The sequence below is a fragment of the Ostrinia nubilalis genome, chromosome 15 (genome assembly GCF_963855985.1).
Source record: "Ostrinia nubilalis chromosome 15, ilOstNubi1.1, whole genome shotgun sequence".
NCBI lineage: Eukaryota > Metazoa > Arthropoda > Insecta > Lepidoptera > Crambidae > Ostrinia > Ostrinia nubilalis.
In genome coordinates this window covers 9,235,029-9,254,979 of record NC_087102.1, presented here as the reverse complement: position 1 = coordinate 9,254,979, position 19,951 = coordinate 9,235,029, and the positions used below count along the sequence as shown (strand labels likewise).

General features: G+C 33.3%; 1 long non-coding RNA gene across 1 annotated transcript in view; it reads left to right on the top strand.

Annotated features, from left to right (window-relative positions):
• LOC135078935 (uncharacterized) overlaps positions 1 to 19,951 on the top strand; it is a 133,857-nt gene that overhangs the window by 33,240 nt on the left and 80,666 nt on the right. The window contains exon 2 of the long non-coding RNA XR_010258693.1: positions 16,700 to 16,772. This is a non-coding gene — a long non-coding RNA (uncharacterized LOC135078935). The remainder of the gene's footprint in view (positions 1 to 16,699; positions 16,773 to 19,951) is intronic.

The window sequence follows — 19,951 nt, the reverse complement described above, 5'->3', positions numbered from 1 at the left end:
AGTCAAGTAAAATTATATCGCGATCTTATTCCAGCTTGGAGATCAAAACTGTACATTCAGTGTTTAGGAGCAGCGGTTAAGTAACTAAGTAGCAGCTGAGGCATGTGGAATTATTATTATAGTTAAGTCACGCCTACACAGATATTTAGATAATGTATTACTTGGGTCATTCATTCATCAGTCGTTATTTTTACAAAAGAAAAATTCATTTTTAAAATTTAAGTCAGTATAGTAGTACTAGTTGTACAAGTAAATATAGTTTGTTACAATTCACAAAGACGAGTGAGCTTTACATGTGTGATGGTCTGCTACTGTCCGTTTTTCAAAAGTTTTGATAGACATTATACACTATCGTTATGTGCCTAAACGTACACACACACAAGTAAAGCTCACTCGCCTTTGTGAGTTGCAAGAACAAGAATTTTTTAAATAAAAACTATTCTTCTTCGATTGTAGATTTGACAATTTCACCGTGTTTTGAGTAAAATCAATGACACTGGATAGATGCCACTTTCTATCTTTGACAGCTTTTTGAAAATCGAACCCGCCCCCCTAGACAAAACGCACTTTTTGATCGAATCGAAAATCGAATCCGTCAAATTCCATACAAAAAAGGGGCTTTTCGACCACTTTTCGACTGGTTTGCGATTATAATGGCACTTTGTCTAGACCCACAGTTTTTAAACCTCCGTAATATCAGTAACTCGATAGGCAAGCTGTACCGCACGCCGGATATTGCAGCGCGTAGGACATCCAGCGTCGGCTTTATCGATGTAATCGGTGTGACAACCCTTAATTTAATCATTATTTTATGCGTACCTAATAGGTACTACCTATTTCTAAATGCGGTCTACATTAGCTGTACCATATACGGGGTGTCCCAAAATACAACAGAGGTAGATGAGCCTATGACGCATCGAATATGAATAGCCTTGCTATTAAGCCCATTTTTAAAAAAACATAACCCTTCTTCTGGTGCAGTCGTGTAATAACTAATATCAGTCATTTGCAAAACTCATCAAACTTTTCTATTGACAATAATAACTAAAATTGGTCATATCTGAAAACTCATTAAACTTTTCTATGAACATATTTCTTGTTCGATGCGTCTTAAGCCCAGCTACCTCCAGAGTCAATGTGTCGTGCTAATTTTGAAACATCCTGTATAGCTATATATAGAACTTTACTGCCTTGTGTTAACACCCAAAAATTCTTCAAAAATTCAGTGCCTGATAAAAGGAACACGGAAACGTTTACCCTGTTAAACAAACAATTACCCTGAATCAGATACCAAGCCTGCAATGCAGATCCATCGCCACTCTAAACGGGTGTAGAGCCGTTTTTATATGTTTCCTGCGAGTAATGGATGTCTGTAGTGGTTTAACTACGGAAATAGCTGTTTGCATCTGTCTAGGTGTTTTTATTGTAGCAGGTGTGCGGAACATTCCAGAGTGGTAGTGTTTGAATCAGGGTACTGTTAGGCTGTGCTAGATTAATTGCGGGTTGTGCCTTGGCGCCAGGCTACGTGCCTAACAGAGTAAGATTGAGAAGAATCTTTTGATAAAATTTATTGGACTAAGCTTCTTTTACATTAACTGTGTATTAGAGGCTTACTTCCTTATTTTATTAGGAGTTACAGGATTTTATAATACTTGTGCGTGTAATTTTTTTCACACCAAGATAACCTTAATCAACAACTTAATGGACAGAACAGATTTTTTTAAGATAAATGTCACTGGCTTAATCTTCATCAACTGCTGGATAATATAGCTCAGATACTTCAGGGGTTAACGGGAATATTAGTAAATTATACTGTACATTGCAAGTACTGTCAAATGCGTCATAAAGGAATATCTCCACTGAGATTGAAGATTTTCTCGGAAAAGATGACAAATCCCCATCATCTAAAGGACATCTAAAAACTTCCCACCACAGTGTCACAGATTAGCCGTGACGTAGGTCATTACACTACGAAATTAATTCTCACGCAGCCTGCATTAAGATGCTCCGCTACATCACAAAATTAAAAAAGGAATTAACACTCTTATTCCAAATTAAATCTTAACACATTTACCACACGGTTGATTTTGAGTCGCGTTAAAATGGCATTCTGTAACGTATCTTGCACTGATCCATCAAAGATGATACTGCCTTAAAAGTGTAAAGGGACGAAATTGAATTCTGCTGTGAACGTAATAAGGTTTGTAATTGGTTTGAGGATGATTTAGGTATGTATCTCAGTTGGATCGAATCAGCTGTCACTTCACACGGAGCTTTGGACCGTCCGGCTGATGGCTGGATATGTATTTGTATAGAGACGTTAATACGTATTTAACACAATTTTATTGCGTTTATAAACAAACAAGAAAGTTGAGGTGATAAAACGGGACTGCTTCCGAATGAGTGGTTTTGGAAATAAAATTAATTAAAGAGGCTAGTTCTTTTATTGATAAAATATGTTTGTTTTATGTTCTAAAACTAATTCAACGTGGAATGTAATGGAAGTTTTTATAAATTACAAAGCTGTTGAAACTCTCTCTAAAGGACTTAATTCGCATTTATGCGAGTTTACCATCCCTACCAACACTGCAAATTTTTAAAGTACATACCTAGTAATAAAATAATCAAATGTAATAAAATACGGTCAACGGCGAACTGTTAAGAAAAGCATTATAGACTTTTATGTAATAGTAATAGGCGCTATATTGCTACAAAAATATGGTCTTTAGATTGCTGTACCTACACAGTAAATGCAGCGGATGATGATATCACAAATAACACCAAATCGCCTGTCAGTTTTACTAAAAGCCCGCTGTAAACAAAAAGATGACTTCACACCAACACGAAAGCGAAGGTCGAAACTATATTTTAGTTAAGCGACTTATTAATAATTTTGAGTTAAGCGACTTGACTGTATGCAATTTTCGCATTTTTATAAAATTGCAACACCACCACCCACAGAGTTTGTGAAACATTACCGAGTATGTTCCAAGAAAAATTAATATTTTAAAGTCACTTTGTCGGCCATACTTAATTAATTTTGAGAAAATGAGACCAGTGCGTAAGTGTTAATTGTAATAATCCAATCCCATGAAAGAAAATAAGGGTGATTTTGTATGAAATACAAGTTAATTTATGAGCACAATCATACTTATCGTTGACCTATAGAAGCGTATGGCAATATTTTAAACCAAATCACATCCTTATAAATGTATTTTAAAATATCATACAATCAATACTTATTAGGAATCGCGGATATTGGTAAAAACATCCAATTGGTACTAAATAAGATTACAAACGTAACAATAGCAATCTAGGTTATTTACGCAAAATAAAATTTGCAATCAAGAAAAGGCAATGTAATGTAAAACCATTAAAAAATATTTTAAAATTTTGTGCATAAATAACGACTGGCAATATTCACGGTAGTACGGATATATTCAGGGATGTAGAGTCTTTAGATAATTAATTAGTCTACAAATAAGTAAATAGGTATCGAAATTGAAGTTAGATAAATACTTACTTACTCGTATACTACACTAAGAATTTCTTGACTGGCCGTGGATGGACACGTGCTAAACTTTTAAGTAACTACAAAGTATTACAAAATAAATAAAGAAGATTCCCACCCACCCTACCTGGCCATGCATGGCGATCGAAGCAGCCGGACAAAAACTTAACAGCCATATCATGGCCGCCGAAAAAAGGCAAACAATGAAAGTGAACAATTTTGATGAACCTCTAAACTACGCTTTTGGCATGCGCGATACTTTTCGCGCTTAATTGGACACCCAAATGAGAAGAGTGCCTCAAATTGGTCGCGCGGCAACCTCAAAGAACCGCTTTTATTTATTGTAAGGGGAAAAAAAGGAAATTAAAACAGATTAGAGTTAAAGTGGCCGCGAAGATTGTTTTAATGGCTCGTTTGGCGTTACGTGAAGTGTAAATAAATCAGTTAAAAGCTTAATATCGGAATGAGTGGGATCAGGCCGATGGTTTATGAGCAGCTTGACAGATGAGTTCAGACGAGGATGTTCAAGGAAAATCCAATATCTACTTGATTAGAGTATCATTTTTTACATGGGGTGAAAAACTGTCTTACTTTTACTGTAATCAATTTATGAAATTTAATCTCTTTAATAAGTTAGATAGATCATAACTAGTTAGTTCCAATTAGTACGAACAAAAGATTTTCTTACAACTTCGCCTAAAAAATACGAAAAGTTTTATGCTCGACGTTTAATGTAGAGTAAGGCAAAAAAAGTATATCTTGATACTTTTTCTACTTCATCATTAATACACATCAATCAGCTTAATAAAATTACACCTTTAATTCTATACAACAAGAAAAAAATCGCTTAACACATTACTTCACAGTCCGTTTCTTGCGCCACGCAATATCTTATTCAAGCGTGCGTCACTCTTACAATCTTCACTATCACTCCTCAATCTCTCTTGCTCCTCGCGACCTCTGCTATCAGCTACCGTAAGCACGACTTCGGTATCATCGTTCAAATCAAATTAAGCCTTCACGTCAATTAATTAAAATTCAGTTTAGTCTGCTATATTTTTATCTGTCGGAACATTACAAGCATTAGTAAATTAACATGTTAAATAGCTGTCTGCTTCTATTGGCATTTTATTATTTAATAATAGTTGTAATAAAAGATTTCATATGTTCATATTTTGATTTTTTTTTCATTTGCTTCTATTGTATTACAAGAAGTACGTATCATTTTGACATTTCGTGGAAACAATATAATGTCAAATTGTTCGATACAACTCTTCAAGCTATATCTAAACCTATTGTTTGTCATATAGGTAATAAATAGTCCAGTCTAGACTTAGGACATGGCCTAGACGGAAAGTTGTCTAGATCTGACTGTTATTGATTAGATGCACCAATCCTGTTAGTCCAAGATAAATCTAATTTCCATACAATCGAATTTTCGAATTCGCAGTCGTTGTTGAAATGACATTTAAAACAAGTATTGATGTCATTATAAGAAGTAATTGATGCAACGGTAGAACTTGGCATAATAAAAATTCCACTACATACAGTGTTTAAGGTTTCTAGGAGGCCCAAGCAGTCTGTTATTATTATTCTGTTTAATGGCTTCAATGGTGCGTATTTGAAGCTCACTGGTTTTGCCAATGTCGATCTGTCAAGATTCTGACTGTCAAGATTTGACCGACTGTCTACCAGATCCAATCCAAACAATAGCATATTGAAGGTTGGTCATTCAAGTTAATCCCTGAGCGCTCATATGTCCAAATAAAACTGGAAATTTTCAGTTTGCTGGCCTTAAAACTTTGACCAAGGATCCAGGCAGTGAGAGTCTAACTTACCTACTAAATAAGCTAACTTCATTGATCTTCCTATAACATTAGAACAAAACCCTTAAATCTTCGAACATCATTTATATAACATCCCCGTCATAGCGATTACGATCGCCATCAGCGATACAAAGTACTTTGGGAAGTCGCAAATATTCAGTTCGATATTTCGCAACAAAAATCATCAGTCCGAACCCATTAAGCTAATGAATGGTGAATATGGAGTAACATCCTGTGGACGTAGGAAGCCAGACCAGTTTCTGAGTAATGGTAAAGATGAGACCAACACAAATCGATCAGCCAACGCAATTTTACCTCTAAAAGCTCTACGCACGATTGAAATTCGACCAAAATGCTTTGCATCCTGAAAAGTACAAGGGCGATTTTAATGTACCCCTTTTTTGTGTGGGCAGAGAGGTCAGTAATGAGCACTCGAAGGTATTTTTTATGTACGACAAATGCAAATAGAACTGCCAACAGATTCATTTTATGCGAATAATAAAAAACAATTCTTATTAATTACACAGTAGGTAGATAAGTTTTATCATTCGGCAGAGTACAAAGTAATTCATTTCACAAGGAAGTGGATAAAGAACTAGTTATCTTTATAAATATGCCTTCTTTTGTTTAATGCAGCAAAACACTGGTCAAGTGCGTCTTGTATTTTGCGAGTTTTATCGCATCAATTACTGTTATATGTAAATAAAAATCTACTTGTTAATTCCCTCAACATTTAACACAATTTATTTAACAAAACATATTTAAATTTCCTACAATTTTACTATACAACAAGATCCTGAACAAATTACCTATGAATTTTAAAGGGGTTCCCGTTTTTGCTGTAATTATATTATCATGTAAACAAAACACTGCACTGCATAAAACAATCAAACAATTTCTACCTGTAAAAAGATGTAAAAAAAATCGTACATTAATTATCACTATTATACGCTTCTTTCTCTTGCACGTTTTAGGTTTTCACCCAACTAAGTATAGTGTGTTGAGCGTAGTGTTGTTCCTATTGTTGCATTACATTAGGAATATTGAAGAAATGCTACCGCTGCCCTCACGATTCTCGCCTCTTTATTATGTGCATGAATAATTTGTTTCTATTAGTGATTTATGCATGATAAAGGCCTCGGAATGCACGATATCATATCTCAGATGATCTATGTGCATGTTCGGTGCCGGCTATGTACGGGATATGTCCCATTTGTATTGTCCAACAAGGTCTTACTACATAACTTGTACTGTACCAATTGATTTAATACTAATAATAAACTTTGCATCAATATTTATACATACAATAATATGTTTTCTTTTTTGTTTTCAGGTAAATAAAACAAAAGATCTACTCATCTAATGACACTACTTAAAGTTGTAAGTTTCAAGCTGAATGAAAGCTGACAGATGTTATAGTTTGCACTATTTTTCCTTATGACTATTAATAACATCTGCTATAAAACATGACACAGGTTATGACTGAAAAAAAAAGTATTTTTTTTTCTCTTGATACATTTTTATAAAGGTTTAATCACAATATTTTTGTTAGATTTTACAAAAAATGTCGCGTTATGACCCGTGTTTCTCTACAATATTTTTTGTTCCGAAAATAAAGTTTATTCAGTTAACAAGTTTAAACAATAAAAAATATAACACTGGCGGAAACTATTACCATATCTCCAGCCTACTCTAGAAAACATTTCGCGTACGCTCCATAGTAATTTATCTTTTATTTTTTTATCATTCGGACTCCCGAGTTACACAATGGCAATGACAATTAAATTTGTCAGCGCACTGACCGCAAAAACTGGTGCGCTATAACGCGGCACACACTTAATGCTACCGGACGATAATATGGCCCGTTCGTGCCAGATGGCCACCGCGTACTCAGAATGTCAACGGTAACGCCAGAAAAAAAGTTTGTTTTTGAAAATGGAACGGGGTAGGCTGCCAGATTTTTATCATTATGGTTATTTTTGAGAAAAAAAAGTACCTATAATTTAAATTTCGAAAATGGAACAATGTTAGAGCACTTGGGGTTAATTTAATTACCGCTACCGGTTAAAATCGCTACGAATGTAGCGGTTCGATTATTGGAATTAAAATGTTTGGTAAGTGGTACCATTTAGTCAGCATTCATCTTTAGCTAAAATTACTGAAAAAGTTGTAGAACCATATTTTTAAATGCTCATGAATATTTCTTAAAATTAATTGGAGAAATATTATAGTTAAATACTTTGAAATGAAATTGCGATCATTTCATTATTGTTATTATATTAAGCTTACAATAAACTCGATTGTGTCAATGACACTCAAAAATAATTTACGACTTTTCTTGGCACTCAGAATTCAAACCTACAAGGCTACCCTTTTTTACCAGACCGTACATTAAGTCGGTTAACATTAGCAATAAAATTCTGATGATTCCTCGAGTGGCGCGCGCGCAGCCATGATCTACGTACTTCCTTATAACCGTCACTCTGCAAAAACGCCGATTACAGTGACTAACTTGTTTTCCATGAAAAAGTCGCAGTTCTGGTGACTTTCCCGAGTTTTTTATTTAAGTTTTTGCACTTCAAGTGTAAATTACACTTATTTAATTGGATGAGTCATTTCTTCTTTGTACTAAAAAAGGAACTACAGGATAATGACATCTGAAAAAGGGACTGATTATTGAGTTCGATCGAGACAATTTATTTCGTTCGATAAAAAGCAAATTAATATTTAGAAAATTATTATATTTTGCCAGCCTTCTAAACTTTTTTTAATAAAATTGTTTTATAAAAATTAATTAACTTTATTCAGTTTTAGTAAGTAAGGACCCTGAAATTCTTAATCCTCAAAAAATATCAGCCACAAAAGAACATCGCATTCCGCTTGATATTTTCAAATTGCCCAATAACGTTTACATCATCAATAAACTTTTAATTTACCAAATAAATACTTCAAAAAACAAATTGGGACATGCATAAGGATGAAACCTCGTCCTGGCAATAAAACAGTTTGCATAACCTCAGAAATCACTTTCGAAAAGTATTAAAGATACATAAAAAGTGAATCCCACCCTTCTCTTACCACTGTCGTAAAGGCATAAAACACAAAATCTGATACATTGATAATGTATATTTTTATCTTTGATTTATTATGAGGTGTAAAAGATGTCCCGTTACTAATCATTTGCTTAAAATATCTATAAAAAATTAAAAGCGGCCTGTAACTCAACGTAATGTGTTTCATTCACAATACAGTGTGAGTCACGTTAAAGTGTACATATGAAAATAGATGAAACTAGACCTATTTTTATCGACAAAAAAGAGGTCAAAAAATTTTTGAGATTTTTTTTTAATTTTTTATAGATTTTTTTTTCTTCCAATTACTTGTTGTAAAGAAAACGTAATAACTTTTAAACTAAGCGGTATATCCTGATAAAATAAAAACAGTAATAATGCTAAATAACAGGAAATACTAAAAAAATACATAAAATACGCAAAAAAGGCCAACAAATAATAAAAAATGATACTTTTTGAAAAAAATCTGCTTAAAAATTCGTGTTTTTTTGGTTATTTGATAAATTTCTCAAAAAAATGGCCCTATAACCGGTAGTTTTTATTACTTTGTATTATTCTCTATCGTATTACCTTCGTAAAACCAAAAATCGCATGTCTCTATCCCTATCACAACGTTTGCAATGATCGTTTGAACTAAGCCTCTCCGGGCGCGCCATTCAACGCTTCGTTAACAACAAAACTGAAAATGGCTCTAGATTTGTAATTTTGATAAAGACAAGTTAGATTTCAAATAAAAACAAAAGATTTCGAAGTAAAATAAGCATTTTAGTTAAAATTAAAATTGTCTCTACCTGTAGCGGAGAATAATGTTGTGACAGGCCTTTGTTCAAACGATCATAGCAAATGTTGTGATAGGGATAGAGACATGCGATTTTTGGTTTTACAAAGATAATACGATAGAGAACAATAAAAAGTAATAAAAACCACCGGTTGTAGGGGCATTTTTTGGAGAAATTTATCAAATAACCAAAAAAACACGAATTTTTAAGCAGATTTTTTTCAAAAAGTATCATTTTTTATTATTTGTTGGCCTTTTTTGTGTATTTTATGTATTTTTTTAGTATCGCCTGTTATTTAGCATTATTACTGTTTTTATTTTATCAGGATCTACCGCTTAGTTTAAAAGTTATTACGTTTTCTTTACAATAAGTAATTGGAAGAAAAAAAATTATATAAAAATTTTTAAAAAAATCTCAAAATATTTTTGACCTCTTTTTTGTCGATAAAAACAGGTCTAGTTTCATCTATTTTCATATGTACACTTTAACGTGACTCACACTGTATAAAGCACGATGTTGCTGCCTACATTGAAATATGGAAAGAAAAAAGAAAATCACTGATCAGGTAAACGTAACAGTATTCTGACCTAAAACAAACCTCATTTCATCTACAAAAAAAGAAGATTACGTCAATATTTATACACTACCTGCACGGATAATTACACCTACTCGTAAACAGTAAAATGTTGACTCATATGGCTAAAAACAAAAGCAAAAATCTGAATGTCGTCACAATCTACATATGGGTACGTAATAATGACAGCACATCAAACTAAATACAGTGGCGTCTTATCTCGTTGTAATACAGGCTGTTTTACAACAAAAATGTATAATCTGATGTGCTGTCGTCTGTACAATCGCGAGCAAATAAACCAGACCCAAATTGTTATTCGGTTCGACGGAGTCCAACGTCTTAATTATTGTTATTTCGCTCGACCCACCATTCGTAGCAGGTAATTGCAGGTTGTGTCTAGGGATGTACCGGTAGAATATGGCAGCTGCATCTACCGGTACACTTACCGGTTTTTGTAGAGCATTGTCGGTAGCGATAATTGTAATGAATCTAAATTCCATCAATCTTTAATTAAGCACATCTTTTTGGTAAAAGTCAGTCTCAGTAGGAATATCTAGAGGCATACTTTCTTCAGCGTGTCTCATATAGAGAACGATATTATCTCCTGATTAACCTTAATTAACTGGTTCTCTGTAAAAATACACGTTTTTAATTTACGTGTTTTTAATTATTTTAAAATTAAGTTTGATGAGAAAAAACGGCGCTTTGATAAGTAAAGTTGAAACGGTCCAAAAGTAATACCGATATTCCGTACCGGTTCCATACCGGTATTCATCACATCCTTATCTGTATCATCTATAATTTTCATAGAACCATAATATTTTGTATAAACGAGCCCGTCGATTTTTTGGAACGGCCTTGCCAGTTGTTACTTAACATTGATGTCTTAAACAGCTCTCATCAAAGAAAGTTGCGTAAGTTCTAATGGAATGAATCATCTTACAAATAATGGATTTTTAATAATCGCTACTTTTGAACGACGCTGTTATTATTTTGTACGCGTTTTCACAACGATCCGGTATTCAATGGAAAAGTTGCTCTGTATGTCTCATTTTACCTCTAAGTCTCGTATGATTCAATTGGAATAAAATTAGGGGCAGGAGGATTTGATTTGACCTAAAAATAATTACGTCTGAACGTATTTAAATACATCTTATCACAAACTAAGCACAACTGTAGCAGCAGACACCTAGTAGAAACAAAATGTTAACTATACTTTTATGTAAGATGTGGAGGATCAAAACTAACTTCTGGCACCATTTTTAGAATGGGCATATCGGGTTCGGGACTCTATGTGAGTAAAATAGTATCATGCCATCTCAAGCGCTACTCTAAACTCTATCACTCTTAATCAACGATAATATTAGTAATCCTACTTTCATGTACATTTTTAAACCAGTTTATCTACGTCATCACCATAATATTGTAGTATAGTTTATTTATATAGTTACTTTTTGTTTTGTTTTTCATAATTTTGACGAATTTCAATATTGGTCACGGGCATCATCAGTTCAATGGTCACTGAGTGATGATGGCACTTCTTATGTCATATCCGTCGGATAAGAAATCTGATCCCAATTATGATGGCTTGATAAATATTAATGAATTAACTTAATGACCAATTATTTGATGATAATACCCATCGGATGATGTGACATTTTACCGTGTGAAACTATTAAACAAATTAACCTTGAATAGATAGGCAAGTTAATTGTCAAAGAACATAAAACATTTAATTAGATTTCCCATCAAAATCTAAACGGAAGATGTACAGTAGGCTTTCTTTGAGAAGTTTTTTGCCGAACAAATGTGTTTGTGCTCAGTAGCTTCAATAATGGCACGCGTAATAATTTACGCTTGGGTATTAAGGACGTGTTGGATTCAAATACTAGTAATATATACACCCTAGGGGACACATGAAGACAAGCAATTGTTTTCTATTTTATTTTGTTTTGCTGGAGGGGGACTAATACTAAAATTTTATTTATTTGTGTTCTTCTTCGTTCGCTTTTTCTTTGGATTACTTTGAAATTGTACAGGGTTTATAAATGCGTGGTGCGAGTCAAGCAAGTCTGCTGCGTATACTTTTGTTGCGTCACAAATGATACACTAAAGTTAAACAATACTTATTCTACGGCCCAATAAATTAATTGACATCGCGCTCTGACCAACGGTGGACCGTATGCCCACGACATACAGACCTAGTTAGCTTGACATGCTTGCCGTAATCAAATTAATTTAACTGGGTAATAACTCTTACACTGAACTGATAAGCACAAAAGTTTGAATAGGCCAGTCAAATATTTAGGCAATTTATTGAAACCTGTTTTATCGGTATTTAACTGAATGTGTTATCTATTAACCTTTTTATATTATTGAAGGCCTTATCATACGGAACCTTATACCTCAAATACAGGTTGAATGTGTCGTAGCTATCAATCTCACGGGCCGATTAAAATGGGGGGCAACAATTGCTTTGTATCTTTGTATGACAGAATCATCGCCTATTGTATTCAATATCTCAACGCGTGAGACACACAGACAAGCAGGTTGAGGAACAAATATTTTTGAGATTGTAATTATGAATGGCTATCTTTGATATTTTAAATTTTAAAAGCTTTCTGATGTTACACAATTAAGTAAGGCCAATTATATCGGTGTACTTGATCATTAACTTTCATTAGTAAGTTCCATTTTTTTCTATTAGGCTCTTTAAATGTCAGTAAGCGAGTGCTATCCAAATTGAAAAGTTTGATGTTAAATAAGAAAACTTTTGAAAAAGTACTTCCTATAATCTTATACGTAAATCAAAATCATATCATTACATAAATAAATCTAAAACGAAAAAAACTACAAGATTTTTTATTCAATACATTAATACTAAGTAATTTGCTTCTGACTTGAAGTATCTAACAAGCTTTAGCGTAATTTACTAAAACCAAAAACCATTATCCTAAATATGATTTATAACAATTTAACAGGTTTTAAATATTAATAGGACATTTATTGCAAATCCATTAACATCTATTTATTATACTGTATTGAATTAATGCGCAATAATATACAATCAACTTTTAATCAACTGCTAAGACAACATAATTGCTTGTTCTTATTTAAATGAAATTTAAAGAAAATTGAGGTATATCGTTTTACTACACTTTTAATTGCCAAACTATTAACGTGAGGCGTGTTTATAGCTCTACCGTATCGAATTTCGATATGTTTTTATGCTACCTTACATTAAAAATAATTAGATAGACACTTGATTTCGTCTGTGTTAATTTTAGAGCTGATTTATAAACGCAGAAGCTTCTGGACTAATAGAAGCATCAAGTATAATTAAGTGGATTGAAAGCCAATTTATTTTGATTAAATTTGCTTCGACTTTAGTCTGTTTTACGTTAATTAAAATTAGAAACATGGAATTATTATATGTTTTTGAAATGATTTTTTTATTCAATCTGTTTTTTTTTTAAACATTATTAGTAATTTAATATTTTAAACTATTATGTTGCATTTTTACTATAAAATTATCACTTCACGGGATTTATTGCAACAATATATCCCGTGTATATAGATAAAATTGATATATTGTTGCAATAAATCCCGTGAAGTGATAATTTTATTAGTAATTTGTTATTGCGTAAACAACTTATAGTCCCGTTAGTCCCTCGTACTAAGCTAAATATGCTTGTTAATTTAAAAAATATATTTATTTTAACAAAGATTTTTTAATAAGTCGTCTGATCTTCCAGTCTGTATACTCGCTGACATTGGTCGAGATTCTCAATAGGTGTACCAATGATGTAGTCCCAAATTGTTTATGGTTTTGTTTCACGATGGATCGCAATCATGCGCAGGTCATGATATGAAAACATCTATCTTGTTATGCAAAACCATCATCGTGTTACACAACAGTCATCACTGCATGGTTATTGGAACTCGTATGTGTAACTCAATTGTTTTGATCAAGACGTTATATGTTCTTTGTGAGGTGGAAGGTCGCTTCTTCTATTCGATTATGTATCTAACTTGAATGATAATAAGATATGAATAAAGTATGTAATAGGAAAGGTTTGAACTATTAACTGTACTGAAGCTCTACCATGAAATGTCAATTTAATTAATCCGGCGCTAATCAGAAACTTATCCAGAAGTAAAAAGAAGACCAATAGACTCTATTTACAGTTATAACTAATTAAGTTGCTATTCAATTCCGAAACAAAATTGCATCAAAACGCCACCAAATACAAGCTTATTATGTCTGTTTTATTTTTGTAACTCTAATAATAATGCGGGATTTTGTAACACAAGTAGACTGTGTTTCTTTACTTCGAAGAAAACCCTGTCAAAAAGTGATACTGAATAAAACAATTTTGTATTTGTAATGGTGAATAAAAATAGTCAGCTGATAATCTCTAATTTAATTAACCACCTGTGTATTCAAAGAGCACGCGCCATACGGACATTCAGCATGTAATGTTCACAAAACGCGCTATAAACCGTGCGCCCGCGCCGACTCATAAAGTGGCAAATCGATTCTATGCCTATAAAGAAATGTTCTAGCTATGCGAATATTATACAGTACGCAAATAGTATAAATAGGTATTTTATAATGTAGATAGATTTTTGTTATTTAAGCTTTGCATCATCGCAAAAGCTTCGTAGCTAAATATTTTTCTTAGTGAAAAAGTGACTCTATATCGTTCGTTCCTCCGTTTCAGCCAGATGACGTCTAGGTACTGCTGCACAAAGTCCTCCCCCAAGGATTTTCGTAATGACTGGTCCTGCTCTGCCCGTATACAGGTTTTTCCAGGGCCCGGATCGTCGGTCCACGGTCACCGTCAATGGGGGGCCTGCTCTCTATAACGTTGAAATTACTGAATGAAATTGAGATATTAAGAATTTCACAACATAATATTGTAAAAAAATAGGGGAGAGTTCGGTATATTGTACCGCCGGGTAAATTGTACCACCCTCATATTTCGTAAAGTATTTATTGAATGTCTGTAATTGCAACACTCAGCGATACACAACTAAAATCAATTAATATCGGCCATGTGTTTTTTGCCGTGACAACAAACACGTGTGTTTTATTTTGAAAAGTATTTCTTCATTGTTTTCAAGTAACTTTTGACAATACATGTTTAGATTGTAATTTTGTTAAATTTAATCACAGAGTGTTTCTAATATATTATTTAGAAGCGTAAATTAGTGTGGATTACAATTATTTGAAACATTTTTCGGTATTTATAAGCTATATTTTTTACCGATTTTTTAAAAGCACTATCACCTAGTCGGCTAAATTGTACCACATCAAGTTGTATGGAACTTTACCAAAGGATTTTGAAATTTTTTTTAGTAAATCATATTTTGAAGTTATAATAGCGTAGTTATGTTTGACTAACAATAAATGAAAGCAAAAGACTGGCAAAGTAGATTAGGTACAAGTGTGCGTTACGATAATTGGAATTACAAAACTTGTACTCAAAATCGTGATAACGTGTAAAACAATATCGATTGTCTATGTTATTAACTACTGTTCCTCTTCGTTTCCTAATTTGTTAAGAATGTATCGTATAATATTTTGCCATAGTTTTTTTAAAGGCTTGAAATTTATTGAAATCCAATTTAGTAACCCTGTGGTACAAATTATCGAACCGGTTGGCTAAATTGGACCGAAGCTCTGAACTCATACTTTGTTGATTTGTGCTAAATATACAAAAATCATGTTAATTAATACTTATGAAATAGTAAGTTGAATAATGTATCTTTTATTATATACCATGAACATTAGCAAAAACAAAAGAAAACTATGTGTAAAATGGGATTGAAAAAAACTGGTCCAAATTAGCGGACTCTCCCTTACTATTTGCCCGTCTCTTCACGATATAAAGTTGCGGATGGCGTCATCTTTATAGCGATGGTTTATTTTTCAAGACGATTCTGAAATGACGTAAATTGTGGTCGTATTTACGATGAAATTCAATTCACTTTATTTTAAAGTCGAAAAAACTTTATTACCTCTCAGCAGGGACCAATTACGCTACATTTGTGCCTTACATTTTATGATGACAAAAAGATGGCCGATCCAATTGCAATCGCCTTTCAAATGTTTCATTGTGATTGCCGATTTGATTACTCGAATAGAGAAAATGTAAAACCTAAAATTCTACATTTTAGAATAGTCACTAAATGTGCCTAATGTTTTAGAAAGTGTAGATGTAGAATATTTAGATACTCAGACAATTTTAAGCTATTACACATAGAAAAATATTACACTTAAAATTGAAATATTTCCTCGACCTACAGACCATCCCTAAATTTAAAAAAAGTTCGTAACATCACTTTGGGAATATACCTTATTTAGAAGTTAATAAAACTGGTCGTTAACGTTTAAATTATAGCGGCATTATCTCAACATTAAAAGTGTAGCAGTCACGTAATATCGCTATATCGGTATGATATCGTTTAAGGCCCAAGAAATGTATGAGGGCAATAAAATAATAAATAAAGTTTCTCTCGGCAATGAATCACCTATTTACGCGGGCTCGAGCAACAATGCAGGGCTAGTGAACATTTGGCAATGGTTCAGAGATCACGCAATTAATTCTATGGCCGATTTCGAGAATCGGATCTGCAGCTACGTCACGATGCGACTAATTCACCGCGAATTTCGCAATGACACCATGAAATAATTGCTCGCGAGCAACTTTTGTCGTAACCGAACAATATTTGGTGACGTCGAAAGTTGCACAACTCTGAATCAGATGGCGATGAAATTAACTTCTCGCAACTCCGTCTTATTATTTGTTAACAACCATTATTAGTGTTTCGTCAAGCACCGTCATTAAAGGCAAACAAGCCTCTTTATTTGCCATCAAATCCTGCAGATATCTTTTATTAAGGTCGCTGATTAGTGTGAATTTCTTTTGCAGTGCAACAACAACGCCGCCAAGCTGTCTACCGCAAATGAGATTATACCCAGTCACCACGTCCAAGCGCTAATAGGTAAGTAAGTATTTTTAAGCAGATATTTTAAATATTGACTAATGTCAATTAGTCGCAGAAATAAAGAGATAAGAAAACAAGTCCTTTGAAATTTTTTTTAAAGATTATTATTAGCAATTTTTTGTTATTTGTACTGCAACCTTCATGTTGCTGAAGTTAATTATACTGTCTTAGGTGACGGTAAAAACCGTGCCCATGAGTTAAACCTTCTCAATCTCTTTGTACCCACTATTTAGGCGTTCCTACGTTATTTAAAAATAAATATTACGTCTCCATTAGATAGTAAAATTCTTCTTAGCGCCTCATCATTTAGAAGACAATAGGTACTGTAGCAACAAAATGGTTTTGATGGTGAGCTTATGAGAATGAAGAGTAAGATTTAAAATATAACAAATGTTTATCAAAACGTGTTTTATTATTATTTTGACTAGGTACTAGTTCTTTTCCGAACTGAAACTCAATTTATCACCATGGCAAAGTATTTCAAGTCAACTTTTGATATTCCAGACACATTTCTAGATGACCCTAGTTCCTTTACCTTAAAGCCTACTTTCCAATAGGTTTGGTGCACATTACAAATTACTCGAAAATATTCCGCTAATGCAACACAGTTTCAGCGTGGCATAAAGGGCGATCGGCAAACGTTATAATAGCTACCAGGCCTTATTATAATAAACGTGGCGGGCCGGCGGGCGGAACACGGCTTGACCCCGGGCTGCGATTAGCTGGCTACCAGTGGAAATACCTCGTTGTAGTACCTAAGAACATGATGCGGACTTAGATTCACTGGATATGGAACCATTTTTTTTAAACTGCGCTTAGGAATGACCCAATAACATTACTTGTACTTAACTGTTGGATGTGTTAAACCACACACCAAGAAATACACCGGCCTTCAGTTAGTTTGCTACCAGTAGAAAACTGCCACATTGTAATGAACTTATTTAGTTACATAAGTACGCAAGATAATTTATAATTGCGAATTATAATATTAAAATGTGGTTTTTGAACTATCCGCTCCTGATGAAGTTCACCCTTAAATTAAACATAGGAATTAGCATTGGACATTTACATAGAAAAAAAGACTGACTTCCAAAGCTCGATCCCCAACTTTTTTAACCAGCCACTGCCTGCTCCTTCCTTGAGACAGTCGCTTCAGCGATCAGGAGTTGACCTCTAGTACTTACGTTTTCCAAGACTTGGCCTTTTAGAGTCAACTCTTGCAGAGCTCTAGTAATATAAAAATATCTTTATTTACCTGCTTCAAATAAGTCGAGTGTTACCTTAAAAGTTTGGATTGGGTACAGGCCACTTCAATTATTTTTCTTACATCTCCGCACACCGTCGGCGACTGTACACAGGCGCTCGCACGCATTACATGCGCGATATAATCGCGTAGCAAATGACCAGGAGAAATTTCCCGCATCCGAAACATTTTCCAACCTCGATCCATGTAAATTAGACTGCATTATACGGTCCCATCGCCATATTGAGAGAAACGTTTCTATAAAATGAGCAGGGAAAAACAGTAATTGCGAAGGCTCGGCGAGTTATCGAGATATCTACCACCGATTTTCATTTGTTTCACTTTAATTTTGAAAATATATTTTTTTTTTAAACAATCGCTAGTGTCTAGAAATAGATTTCTTTTTTAATCACAACAAGCATTAGAAGAAAGCCTGTATCTCACCTGATGGAATGTGATGATCAGACCGAAGGTGGTAGTGAGCTTCACCCGGAGTCCTCACAACCACTATGGACTAACTGACTATAATATTTTTTAATAGTATTATTTTATTTCGCTTTAAATTTAATTTAATTAAGTTACTTTTTCATAACTGAATGTGCAGGCAACTATTATAGTCAATTCCGAGAAGCTTTAATGCAACTTAAAATGCAAATGAAAAATTAAATAAGTATACGAATACGTACTGTAAAATATGTATAATTTTTGCTGATTTTAATAAGAAATTACAGACGTAATTACTACCTCAAAGTTCCTATTACGAAAATACTAATAGCGGATATATTAGATTTCTAATCAAATTAATTCATTGAACCCTGTACTATTTTATGGTAAATGACAGATATTTAATCCGAAAGCCCATTAACACAAGTCAAAGCTAACCATTTGGGTACTTGCGTTAAAAGTGGAAGACATTATTCGCCTTTGCGTATTAGGTCAAGATATTTTGACACGTGTCTCATAATGACTAGTACGCACGCAATGTTGTTTAATATTCACAGAATTCCAAACATTGAATAAGAACATAACGACATAATAGGTTTAGTGTCTTTCTTTAAAAAAATATAATTTTATAGGTAGGTATAATGTCTTTCTTTAAAAAAAAATATTTTAAACCAACTATTATAGTCAATTCCGAGAAGCTTTAATGCAACTTAAAATGCAAATGAAAAATTAAATAAGTATACGAATACGTACTGTAAAATATGTATAATTTTTGCTGATTTTAATAAGAAATTACAGACGTAATTACTACCTCAAAGTTCCTATTACGAAAATACTAATAGCGGATATATTAGATTTCTAATCAAATTAATTCATTGAACCCTGTACTATTTTATGGTAAATGACAGATATTTAATCCGAAAGCCCATTAACACAAGTCAAAGCTAACCATTTGGGTACTTGCGTTAAAAGTGGAAGACATTATTCGCCTTTGCGTATTAGGTCAAGATATTTTGACACGTGTCTCATAATGACTAGTACGCACGCAATGTTGTTTAATATTCACAGAATTCCAAACATTGAATAAGAACATAACGACATAATAGGTTTAGTGTCTTTCTTTAAAAAAATATAATTTTATAGGTAGGTATAATGTCTTTCTTTAAAAAAAATATTTTAAACCATAAACAATTTTGACAGATTTGAGTTCGTAATCGCTTCGCTACCTCTCCCTATAACGTGTCAGAATCAGTCCCTTTAGCTTTAGACAAAGTTACATGAAAGTCGAGATTCCTACTTCTTTATACCTTAATACTTCGTTCCGTGAAGCTATTTCGATATTACAACTGTCATAAAACAGTTTGGAGTTAAAGAGGAAGGGTAATGATAACAAGTTAGTGTATTTCATGTGTTTGCACTAAAAAGAAAAATAAAACGGAAAATTAAAAAACTTTTGCTTTTTTCTTATTTTGTATAATGACCAGGATGT